The sequence below is a fragment of the Coregonus clupeaformis genome, chromosome 16 (genome assembly GCF_020615455.1).
Source record: "Coregonus clupeaformis isolate EN_2021a chromosome 16, ASM2061545v1, whole genome shotgun sequence".
NCBI classification, from domain to species: domain Eukaryota; kingdom Metazoa; phylum Chordata; class Actinopteri; order Salmoniformes; family Salmonidae; genus Coregonus; species Coregonus clupeaformis.
This window is the reverse complement of record NC_059207.1, coordinates 4,713,272-4,726,426: the sequence shown is the minus strand read 5'-3', so window position 1 is coordinate 4,726,426 and position 13,155 is coordinate 4,713,272. Positions and strand designations below refer to the sequence as shown.

Here is a 13,155-nt window from a genome sequence, read left to right as displayed (position 1 = left end):
TGATTGTTTCATTGTGAGAGCGAGTAGCTCGGTTGAGCTACTCTTCCATTTGTATTTGCCAAGGTGGAATATTTCCCTTGTGATGTTTCGTTTTTACGCTGGGTGCATTTTATTTATGTAAACGGAATAAACTCTGGACTTTGGTATTTTACCTCCTTTGCCTGACTCCTTCATTCACACCTCGTCACAGAATCACTCACCTGCTGAATGGAGTCAGCAGGAGAAGACCGCATGCTTGGAGTTGTGGCAAGGGTCCAGGAGCATTCCTCAATGCTTGCCAGCTTGGGGGAAGCGATGGATCGAGTTCTTCAGGTAGCACAACGCCTGGAGAAGAGAGGACCCGATCTATCGAGACCAGCTGGTCAACCGGATCCAGCCATCTACACCCCAGCCCCTGGAGGGATCCAGATATCTCGGTCACCGGCGTTTGATGGGACGGCAGCGCGATGTAAGGGATTTCTGCTCCAACTAGAGCTGTATTTCTCCAGCATCAGGCCGGCGCCACTGGAGCGGGAGAAGGTATCTGTCCTCGTTTCCTGCCTTTGTGGGAGAGCCCTGGAGTGGGCCAACGCGGTGTGGAACGAGGGAGGTGCCGCGTTGGAGGACTACGGGGAGTTTGCTCGCCTCTTTCGGGCCGTTTTCGATCACCCGCCTGACTTGATAGCGTGTATTATGCATCTATTTCACATTGCACTGTATGTGCCGTTCCACTAGTAAATAAGTCAATTTATGATGAGATTGAGGTTATACTATAGTGTTTGACATTTTATAGGTCACTTTCAATAAAACATCACAATAAGGTGTAGAGCGCTCAATTTGCCTGCTGGGGGGCAAGGAGGCCCACAGCTCCGCTAATATCATCACCTCTTGAAGTGCATAGTCAGACCGACACATTTCCTGATTATTCCATGCAAAACAATTGTGCACATTTAGCTCCATCATCAGAGTTATACAGCAAGTAACTGTATGCTTTTCATGATCAGTAAACATCAATTCATCATTGATCAATTGATCATTTGCAGTGATAATTAATGGCTGTTTTTGTTTTTGCTGTTCTCCAAATAGCATTTTAGAGTTTATAAATTGTGTAGATGTCACGATCGTCGTAGGGAATAGACGAAGGCGCAGCGTGATGAACGAACATGTTTAAACTTTATTATCTTTAGTGATAATAGACAACAATAAACAAAACAAGAAACGACTCGTGAAGTCCACGGTAACAATGACCAACACGGAACAAGAACCCACAAACACAATTGGAAAACAGATAGTTTAAATATGGCTCCCAATCAGAGACAACCAACGACAGCTGACACTCGTTGCCTCTGATTGGGAGTCACTCTGGCCAACATAGAAATAAACACAACAGAAAGAACACACCCTGGCTCAACATATAGAGTCCCAGAGCCAGGGTGTGACAGTAGAAATGCAGTAAATCAGCGTCAACTTCCACCCCCCCCCCTGAAAAAAATATCCCCCCACCCTCACTTTGCCATATCCTAGGTTTAGCTGAACTGACGCCACTGCATGTGTATGCACCTGTATAAGCAGTGTTTAATTTGAGCCTGATCCTGTTCCGCCAGAATCCGGCTCAAATTATACACCTCTCAGTTGTGGACTGTTTCGCTGAGAAAAGAAATAGCTGTTTGCAATGTAAAAATTCTAATAAAAGCGATCAAAGTTCATTCGAGTTGCCGCCTCATTAATTCTCCTGCCCTAAAAAACTTAATGTGAAAACGTCGATTTTCAGCCATTATAGCGCATGTTTGAGACCAATGCATGGCCGTTGCTGTGGTGAGAGAGAGAAGCGCGCCTGTATCTCTCTCTCTCAGAACTAGAATGAGATTCACTTTCTATGGTCTCTCTCCCTCTCTCTGCTCTGATAGACATGAGCCTGCAACTCTCATCTCTCCAGCATTGCACATCATCATTTATTTCCTTATAGAATCATAGCCGCGGTAAGTGTGCTGGAGGAGCTGCAGCACCTCTGATTCACTGAAATAAATTTGCCAATGTTATATAATTACTGCTGTCTGTTCAGAAAGAAATCAAATAATTCAGAATACTACTCCAGGGGTAGGCCTATAATTTAGCCACAGAAAATTGCCCAGCTGTGGATTGTGTTTATGTAGCCCAATCACAAGGCATAAAGCCCGGGATCGCGCGGCAAATCCGTTTTCATTGATCTCAGATTATCAGTTTGTCAGTGTCAGTGTCGTGTTATTTCAATCATTTGTGCAGTATTAAAAAAGATTCTGCTAAAGTCTCCAGTCATATAAAATGTTGTAGAAGTGCATGAAATGTGTTTATAAAAGGCCAAATTCTTCCCATGTGTGCAACTTCTGTAAGCGAATCTACTTGTCTATGCCACTGCGCAAATGTGATGATATGCATGCACTGCTTTATTATAAAGGTGCTTTTTTTCCGTTCCGGTACCTCAGAGCCCCCCAGGTCACCCCCGTTCTCGCATTCACTTTTTATTCCGATACCTCCCGATTTACAACTTAAGCACTGTGTATAAGCATTAATAACTATCACTGTGAACATTGATACTGACTGCAGTTGTTTTTTCATGAAGGAAAATAGTTGGCAAATGTATAAATAGATGATACTTTTTCTGTCAAGTTAAAGGTGTCTGTACTTTGTACGCTTTTTGAATGCTTTATAGTATGGGAAATACTTTTACCTTGTTGGTATTTTAAAAAAATACTTTGAACATCTAATTGAGCAGCAGGGGTCTGGTCTAGTGTTTTTCATCCAGATGAACAGATGAAGAGATGTGTGAAAAGAGCGTATGTGGTTTTGATGCACTGAGAGGTGTGGTGAGAGCTGAGAGCTGAAGGCCAGTCTTCCTGTGGTGCAGGTTTTTTTGTCTTCAGCAGAGAGAGAGAGAGAGAATGACGCATGTTAAGTCTACCGCAATGGAAAATGACGGTTGGTCAGTGTCTCTGTCTCACATCCCCTTATCGCCAATCCCCCCTAAAATCACCCACACATTTACACTCAAATGCTTCACCAACCACACTGATGTGTTGGCAGGTGGACTGGAAATCTGGTGAGAGAGAGAGAGGACATAAGGGCCATGTCATCCCCCAGTGTTAGTCTATGAGAGGCCCAGTGATGTTCACCTCAGCAGGTATCACTCATCACTGAGCTGCTCCTTCCTGTCACTCATACCACAGGAAGTGATGTGTTGCTCACTGGTCCCGCCTCTACCTCAGACCCCAATCCTATTCTCCCTAACCCTACCCCAAACGTTAACCATAGCCCTAACCCTAACCTTAACCATAGCCCTGACCCTTTTAGCTCATGATCAAAGCCTGCAGATCTGTCTGGGTATTAGAGCCAATAACTAATAATATCAGGTCATCACTGTCTCACTGTAGTTGATGCACTTATCACCTTTCTAATGTCAGTTAGACAATGAAGTACAAATTGCAAAAAAAGGGGCATTAGCTGACACCTATAGAGGACCTTTTCACACATTTGAATCAAGGTACACCTATAGGGATTATTCAGGAATTTCATATAACTTCACAGGTCACTGTTCAACGCAGGACTAATGATACAGTAGACTCAAAGACATTCTCAAAGAGAACCAACAAATTATCAGGTGAAACGTCATAGTCAATCGATCAATAATATAATAATACTTTTAGCAGACATGTTTATTTTCAATTTACAATCTGTAGAAACAATGAGAATAGAAGGGTTCAGAACTTTTGTGAAACATCACAGTACAGTTGAAAAATATATGGCAAATAGAAATCCAATATGGATGGTGTTAAGAGATAGATGGGAGGTGTTGAATGGAGCTGAAGGATGGGACTAATAACAACTAACAACAACTAATAACAACAAGATAACTAATGTAAAGCATACTGTGTCTATAATAAGTATATAGGTTATAGGTTGAGAGCTTTTGTGAAAGATCACAGTTAGAAAGATATGGCATATAGAAGCAAACCAGATGGATATCATGAAAATGATCGGAGAGGTTGAGGGTAGAGGAAGTTCAGGAGTAAAAACAAACTAAATATAATTATTGTAAAATTGACTGTGTCCATAAAATGTATATAGTATGTATAAGCTGGAAGTAGAGGCCTAAGCATTGTTGTTCACTAGTTTACTCCAATTAGGGAAGGGGTGGTGGGATTGGAAAGTAATAAAGGGAAATATATTTTTTTAAAGGATATGTATATATATATACAGTGGGGAGAACAAGTATTTGATACACTGCGGATTTTGCAGGTTTTCCTACTTACAAAGCATGTAGAGGTCTGTAATTTTTATCATAGGTACACTTCAACTGTGAGAGATGGAATCTAAAACAAAAATCCAGAAAATCACATTGTATGATTTTTAAGTAATTAATTTGCATAAGTATTTGATAAGTATTTGATACATCAGAAAAGCAGAACTTAATATTTGGTACAGAAACCTTTGTTTGCAATTACAGAGATCATACGTTTCCTGTAGGTCTTGACCAGGTTTGCACACACTGCAGCAGGGATTTTGGCCCACTCCTCCATACAGACCTTCTCCAGATCCTTCAGGTTTCGGGGCTGTCGTTGGGCAATACAGACTTTCAGCTCCCTCCAAAGATTTTCTATTGGGTTCAGGTCTGGAGACTGGCTAGGCCACTCCAGGACCTTGAGATGCTTCTTACGGAGCCACTCCTTAGTTGCCCTGGCTGTGTGTTTCGGGTCGTTGTCATGCTGGAAGACCCAGCCACGACCAATCTCCAATTCTCTTACTGAGGGAAGGAGGTTGTTGGCCAAGATCTCGCGATACATGGCACCATACATCCTCCCCTCAATACGGTGCAGTCGTCCTGTCCCCTTTGCAGAAAAGCATCCCCAAAGAATGTTGTTTCCACCTCCATGCTTCACGGTTGAGATGGTGTTCTTGGGGTTGTACTCATCCTTGTTCTTCCTCCAAACACGGCGAGTGGAGTTTAGACCAAAAAGCTATATTTTTGTCTCATCAGACCACATGACCTTCTCCCATTCCTCCTCTGGATCATCCAGATGGTCATTGGCAAACTTCAGACGGGCCTGGACATGCGCTGGCTGGAACAGGGGGACCTTGCGTGCGCTGCAGGATTTTAATCCATGACGGCGTAGTGTGTTACTAATGGTTTTCTTTGAGACTGTGGTCCCAGCTCTCTTCAGGTCATTGACCAGGTCCTGCCGTGTAGTTCTGGGCTGATCCCTCACCTTCCTCATGATCATTGATGCCGCATGAGGTGAGATCTTGCATGGAGCCCCAGACCGAGGATGATTGACCGTCTTCTTGAACTTCTTCCATTTTCTAATAATTGCGCCAACAGTTGTTGCCTTCTCACCAAGCTGCTTGCCTATTGTCCTGTAGCCCATCCCAGCCTTGTGCAGGTCTACAATTTTATCCCTGATGTCCTTACGCAGCTCTCTGGTCTTGGCCATTGTGGAGAGGTTGGAGTCTGTTTGATTGAGTGTGTGGACAGGTGTCTTTTATACAGGTAACGAGTTCAAACAGGTGCAGTTAATACAGGTAATGAGTGGAGAACAGGAGGGCTTCTTAAAGAAAAATTAACAGGTCTGTGAGAGCCGGATTTCTTACTGGTTGGTAGGTGATCAAATACTTATGTCATGCAATAAAATGCAAATTAATTACTTAAAAATCATACAATGTGATTTTCTGGATTTTTGTTTTAGATTCCATCTCTCACAGTTGAAGTGTACCTATGATAAAAATGACAGACCTCTACATGCTTTGTAAGTAGGACAACCTGCAAAATCGGTAGTGTATCAAATACTTGTTCTCCCCACTGTATATATATATATATATATATATATATATATATATATATATATATATATATATATATATATATATATATATATATATATTTGCAAGAGAAAAAAAACATATGGGGGATTGGAAGTGATGTAGACAATTAGGGTGCAGTCTTTCGGATGAGACGTTAAACGGGTGTCCTGACTCTCTGTTGTCACTGAAGATCTCATGGCACTTCATACTGTCATGGCCATCTAATCATCACCAGCTTCCAATTGACTCATTCATCCCCCTCCTCTCCCCTGTAACTATTCCCCAGTTCGTTGCTGTAAATGAGAATGTGTTCTCAGTCAACTTACACAGAAGGCTGTTGTATAAAACATCTGTCTCCGGATTGCATCTTCAAACTAAGGGCAACCATGGCATCCGTGACAGAGAGGGAGAAGCGTTCATCCATGTATACGGGTAAGAGAGTCTAGCAAGCTACATTTTCAGATATTATACGTTTCTAATTTAGTCAGAAAGTCGTTTTCATTGCAAGTTAAAATGTACTGTTAGCTAGCTAGCTAACGTTAGCTGGCTGGCTGGCTCACTTACTAACGTTATGTGTATGATCTATGTAGTAATATTATTCATATCTCAGAACTATTTGCATTGCTAGTTATAGCCTAATGTTAGCTAGCTAACTAACATTGAACCTAACTAGTTGGTAAGCTTTACCTACCTGTAGATTCATGCAGGGTAGTAACATTATGAGTTGGCATTATGGTAAATTTTTATAGCTAGCTAGCTAGCTAGCTACATGTCTAAACAAAAGACTCCACTAGTAAGGGTGTGGTTAGAGAGGAGGAGTTAGAAGTCAAAACACAACTGTTTAATGGCTTCAGAGGAGTAGTTGCCTCTTTTGGCCTCTCTTAACTTAGATCTCTGTTGTGTATATTAGTGATTTGGTTATTTCTAATAAGGTGGCCTTAAAGGGTAAAGTACCCAGCAGTTGACGATTGTATTGTATTTGTCACTTATAAAGACAAATAAAGAGTTAAATCAAAATTGACTTTCTCATGATGTTATTCATCCCTTTACTATTTCCTGTTTTTTCTTTTCACTGATCACAGACCCATATTCTGAGAAGCAGCTAGTCACCTTTTATTGAGAATATGATATAGGTCAGAGGTAGAGGAGGGGCGAAGTGAGGAGGAGCAGCTCAGTGTTGCCTGAGACCTGCTGCGGTGAACATCCCTGGGCCTCTCACAGACTAACACGGAAAGAGAGTCTCTCTCTCTCTCTCTCTCTCTCTCTCTCTCTCTCTCTCTCTCTCTCTCTCTCTCTCTCTCTCTCTCTCTCTCTCTCTCTCTCTCTCTCTCTCTCTCTCCTCTCTCGGCAGGGGGTTGACGATAAGGGACCTAACATGCATCTTTCTCTGCTGAAGACGAGCACCCTGCACTACAGGAAGACTGGCATTCAGTTCTCACCACACCTCTCATTTCAGTGCATCAAAACCACAAGCTCTTTTCTCACCTCTCTTCATCTGTTTATCTGGACGAAAACACCAGACCCCAGCTGCTCAATTAGGGTGTAGAGTATAGAGTGTTTAAAGAACACAGAAAACAAGCTAAAAGCATTTCCCATGCCAAAAATCATTCAACACGAGTACAATGTAAATTTTCTCTCACTTTTCAGGGGGAAAAAAGTATCATATTAATAGTTTTGTTAACTCTTTCTCTTCATGAAAACCTCTGTCACCTAAGGGTCCAATGCAGCCATTTTTATCTCAATATAAAATAATTTCTGGATAACAATTAAGTACCTAACTTTGATTGTTCACAATGAAAATGGTCAAAAAGTAACAAAAATTGCTTCATAGCAAAGAGCAATTTCTCAAGCAATAATTTTCCTAGGACTGTCCGGGAGTGGTCTTAGTGGGGAGGGAAAAACTGAAAACTAGCTGTTATTTGCAGAGAGGTCAGGAACTCTCTTTCTTATTGGTCTATTAATTTACAGCCTGGTGATGTCACCAGGCAGGCCAAAGCTCCATCTCACCAAAACTGGCAGACATTTCAGGAGCTCTTTTTAAACAGCTTACACTAAAAGGGCATTATATCATTTTCACAATTACACAGTCTTATTCCAACCTCCTAGTGTGGAAATATATGTGACCGGTTACAGGAACTGAGGCGTTTGACGCCTGTTCTTAATTCACAATAGGGCCATTTGAAAATATACAGTGCATTCGGAAAGTATTCAGACCCCTTGACTTTTTCCACATTTTGTTACATTACAGCCTTATTCTAAAATGGATTATAAAAAAAAAAATCCTCATCAATCTACACACATTTACATTTACATTTACGTCATTTAGCAGACGCTCTTATCCAGAGCGACTTACAAATTGGTGCATTCACCTTATAGCCAGTGGGATAACCACTATACTTTTTTTTTGGGAGGGTGTGGGGGGTGGGGTGGGGTAAGGGGGCGGTTAGAAGGAAAAATTATGGAACGCTTCACAAATTTGCATGTCATCCTTGCGCAGGGGCCATGCTAATCTTCTCTGTATCGTTCCAATTTTAGTATATGTGCTGCCGAAGCAATATGCAGCACACAATACCTGTCACGTTGTATAATGATTAGAAGACAGGCGCAGGAATACGTATTATGGGTTTTATTTACTTCACCTAACACAAACACGTATATATATATATATATATATATATATATACACTGCTCAAAAAAATAAAGGGAACACTCAAATAACACATCCTAGATCTGAATGAATGAAATAATCTTATTAAATACTTTTTTCTTTACATAGTTGAATGTGCTGACAACAAAATCACACAAAAATTATCAATGGAAATCAAATGTATCAACCCATGGAGGTCTGGATTTGGAGTCCCCCTCAAAATTAAAGTGGAAAACCACACTACAGGCTGATCCAACTTTGATGTAATGTCCTTAAAACAAGTCAAAATGAGGCTAAGTAGTGTGTGTGGCCTCCACGTGCCTGTATGACCTCCCTACAACGCCTGGGCATGCTCCTGATGAGGTGGCGGATGGTCTCCTGAGGGATCTCCTCCCAGACCTGGACTAAAGCATCCACCAACTCCTGGACAGTCTGTGGTGCAATGTGGCGTTGGTGGATGGAGCGAGACATGATGTCCCAGATGTACTCAATTGGATTCAGGTCTGGGGGAACAGGGCGGGCCAGTCCATAGCATCAATGCCTTCCTCTTGCAGGAACTGCTGACACACTCCAGCCACATGAGGTCTAGCATTGTCTTGCTTTAGGAGGAACCCAGGGCTAACCGCACCAGCATATGGTCTCACAAGGGGTCTGAGGATCTCATCTCGGTACCTAATGGCAGTCAGGCTACCTCTGGCGAGCACATGGAGGGCTGTGCGGCCCCCCAAAGAAATGCCACCCCACACCATGACTGACCCACCGCCAAACTGGTCATGCTGGAGGATGTTGCAGGCAGCAGAACGTTCTCCAAGGCGTCTCCAGACTCTGTCACATCTGTCACGTGCTCAGTGTGAACCTGCTTTCATCTGTGAAGAGCACAGGGCGCCAGTGGCAAATTTGCCAATCTTGGTGTTCTCTGGCAAATGCCAAACGTCCTGCACGGTGTTGGGCTGTAAGCACAACCCCCACCTGTGGACGTCGGGCCCTCATACCACCCTCATGGAGTCTGTTTCTGACCGTTTGAGCAGACACATGCACATTTGTGGCCTGCTGGAGGTCACTTTGCAGGACTCTGGCAGTGCTCCTCCTGCTCCTCCTTGCACAAAGGCGGAGGTAGCAGTCCTGCTGCTGGGTTGTTGCCCTCCTACGGCCTCCTCCACGTCTCCTGATGTACTGGCCTGTCTCCTGGTAGCGCCTCCATGCTCTGGACACTACGCTGACAGACACAGCAAACCTTCTTGCCACAGCTCGCATTGATGTGCCATCCTGGATGTGCTGCACTACCTGAGCCACTTGTGTGGGTTGTAGACTCCGTCTCATGCTACCACTAGAGTGAAAGCACCACCAGCATTCAAAAGTGACCAAAACATCAGCCAGGAAGCATAGGAACTGAGAAGTGGTCTGTGGTCACCAGCTGCAAAACCAGTCCTTTATTGGGGGTGTCTTGCTAATTGCCTATAATTTCCACCTGTTGTCTATTCCATTTGCACAACAGCATGTGACATTTATTGTCAATCAGTGTTGCTTCCTAAGTGGACAGTTTGATTTCACAGAAGTGTGATTGACTTGGAGTTACATTGTGTTGTTTAAGTGTTCCCTTTATTTTTTTGAGCAGTGTATATCAAAGGGATGTAACCCAAACAAAGAGCGGGACGAGACCCGTAAACAACCAGAGCACAATACACGGTACTCACGAGACCAACGGACATGGGACAATAATCGACAAGGACAATGGGGAACAGAGGGCACATATATACACATACTAATCAGGGGGAATGGGAACCAGGTGTGCGTAATGAGACAAGACAGTCCGGGGTTGCTGGTAATGATCTAGTTCAGTGACACCTAGAAGGCCGGTGACGTAGACCTCTGGAGCTGGTGAACGGAATGAGCAGCAGTACCGGGGGGATCCGTGACAATACCCCATAATGACAAAGCAAAAACAGGTTTTTAGTAATGTTTGCAAATTTATAAAATATACAAAACTGAAATATCACATTCACATAAGTTTTCAGACCCTTTCCTCAGTACTTTGTTGAAGCACCTTTGGCAGCATGTATTTGGGGAGTTTCTCCCATTCTTCTCTGCAGATCCACTCAAGCTCTGTCAGGTTGGATGGGGCGCATCGCTGCACAGCTATTTTCAGGTCACTTCAGAGATGTTAGATCAGGTTCAAGTCCGGGCTCTGGCTGGGCCACTCATGGACATTCAGAGACTTGTCCCGAAGCCACCCCTGCGTTGTCTTGGTTGTGTGCTTAGGGTCGTTGTCCTGTTGGAAGGTGAACCTTCGCCCCAGTCTGTGGTCCTGAGCGCTCTGGAGCAGGTTTTCATCAAGGATCTCTCTGTACTTTCCTCCGTTCATCTTTCCCTCGGTCCCGATTTGAAAAACATACCCACAGCATGATGCGGCCACCACCATGCTTCACCGTAGGGATGGTGCCAGTTTTCCTCCAGACGTGATGCTTGGCATTCAGGCCAAAGAGTTCAATCTAGGTTTCTTCAGACCAGAGAATCTTGTTTCTCATGTTCTTCAGGTGCCTTTTGGCAAACTCCAAGCGGGCTGTCATGTGCCTTTTACTGAGAAGTGGCTTCCGTCTGGCCACTCTAGCATAAAAGCCTAATTGGTGGAGTTCTGCAGAGATGGTTGTACTTCTGGAAGGTTCTCCCATCTCCATCAGAGTGACAATCAGAATTTTGGTCACCTCCCTGTCCAAGGCCCTTCTCCCCAGATTGCTCAGTTTGGCCGGGCGGCCAGCTCTAGGAAGAGTCTTGGTGGTTCCAAACTTCTTCCATTTAAGAATGATGGAGGCCACTGTGTTCTTGGGGACCTTCAATGCTGCAGAAATTTTTTGGTACCCTTCCCCAGATCTGTGCCTCGACCTCATGGCTTGGTTTTTGCTCTGACATTCACCGTCAATCAATTGAATTTACCACAGGTGGACTTCAATCAAGTTGTAAGAACATCTCAAGGATGATCAATGGAAACAGGATGCACCTGAGCTCAATTTTGAGTCTCATAGCAAAGGGTCTGAATACTTATGTAAATAAGGTGTTTCTGTTTTTTATTATTTAGAAATTTACAAACATTTCTAAAAACCTGTTTTCACTTTGTCATTATGGAGTATTGTGTGTAGATTAAAGAGGAAAATATTTTATTTAATCAATTTTAGAATAAGGCTGTAACGTAACAACATTTTGAAAAAGTCAAGGGGTCTGAATACTTTTCAAATGCACTTTATATTTTTTATTTTTTTGCAGAAATGCCTTCTTGAACATGTGAACTTTCATGTGCCTTATTTAAAAACTTGTATTGAATCTGTTAATATGAATAAAGATGTTCAATTATGAGCTCTGAGCTATACAGGGAGAAAGAAATCATCCTTCCTGGCTGGTCATGATTGGCTGAGAGATGAGTCCTGATTGGTCTTTCATGTCACAGGGTTCTGTCTATAACAGAATGGGGGCTTTGCTGGTCAGTATATAGTTAATCTTTGCTAGTGCAGATTTTTGGAAATATAAAGCTTTGGACAACTGCAAAAGTGTTGATACAGCCCTCAAAAGCATTGCCTCCCTGAATATAGCTGGGTTTAGTAGAGAGACTACTTTCTGGAGGACAATGCAATGCTGACTCGCATGTTTTTACATGTGTGTAAGGGGCTAAGGCTTAAGAGGGTGTGAACAATGCTATATGGGCGTAAACAAAGAACAGCTCTCTAGGAAGTGTGAAAAGCTAATTTCTCCTACTTGCCTACTTAGTGGGATAACACGTTTATCAACTTTTAAAGCAGCATAACTTTCCCATGTTTCCTCCAACTACAGTGTATGATATACCATTTTAAAACTCTGAATCTGCACTTTTCATAACAAATAAACAAATCACTTACATTTGATATAAGCCTCAATAGAGAAATCCGGACACATATAGAAATGAGGAAAATCAAGTTTTTGACTGCACTGGGACTTTAATGCGTATACAATAGGTGGATACACAGGGATTTGATGAAAGCAAGTAACATACTACATATACTCTACTGACATTGGCCTTAGCTTTATTTATTTCCTGGTGGTGTAGATGATGATGAAGCTGGTCAGACAGCAGAGGAGAACTCCAGTTCTTATGATGGAGAGAAGGACCAGGATTCTCATCTGTGGATCAGCAACTGAAATAACAAGTATTCTATGGCTAGGTTACTATAAGTTGCTGTTGTACTTTATTTATATTCTGTGGCACTTTCATGGTACATGATATTACTTTATTTACAAAAGATTCTCACTTAAAATAACAGAATAAACATACCTTCTTCACAATGCTCTGTAAGGTCCTTTTCAGAATCTTTGTGACCTGTTGGATGATTAGGAGAGTTATATTAGGAGAGAACATTATAGTATTTTATCTCTAACATTTTCTCAATAATATCTCTGATACCTCAGATACATGTTAGTGCATTTGGAGTCATAGCAGACAAGTTGTTGAAAATATTACCATGGACCTTCAGGACAGTCGCATTGGTGAAAATGACGTATTTATCGAACATTCCACAGAAGTAAAGACCAGAATCAGCTACATCCAACTCTGTGATTTTGAGGAAGATTATTATATGGCTGCCAAACATTTCCATATGGCTGGGCTGAAAACCATTGTGATGCCGGACAGTTGACTCAGAGCTGTACATAGACGCGATGCCTAGGGGCTCTGA

The 13,155-nt window shown here is 42.6% G+C and overlaps 1 pseudogene; it reads right to left on the bottom strand.

The window, feature by feature from the left end:
• Positions 1-8,263: 8,263 nt before the first annotated feature.
• On the bottom strand, positions 8,264-8,376 carry LOC123492768 (annotated as a pseudogene).
• Positions 8,377-13,155: the final 4,779 nt, after the last annotated feature.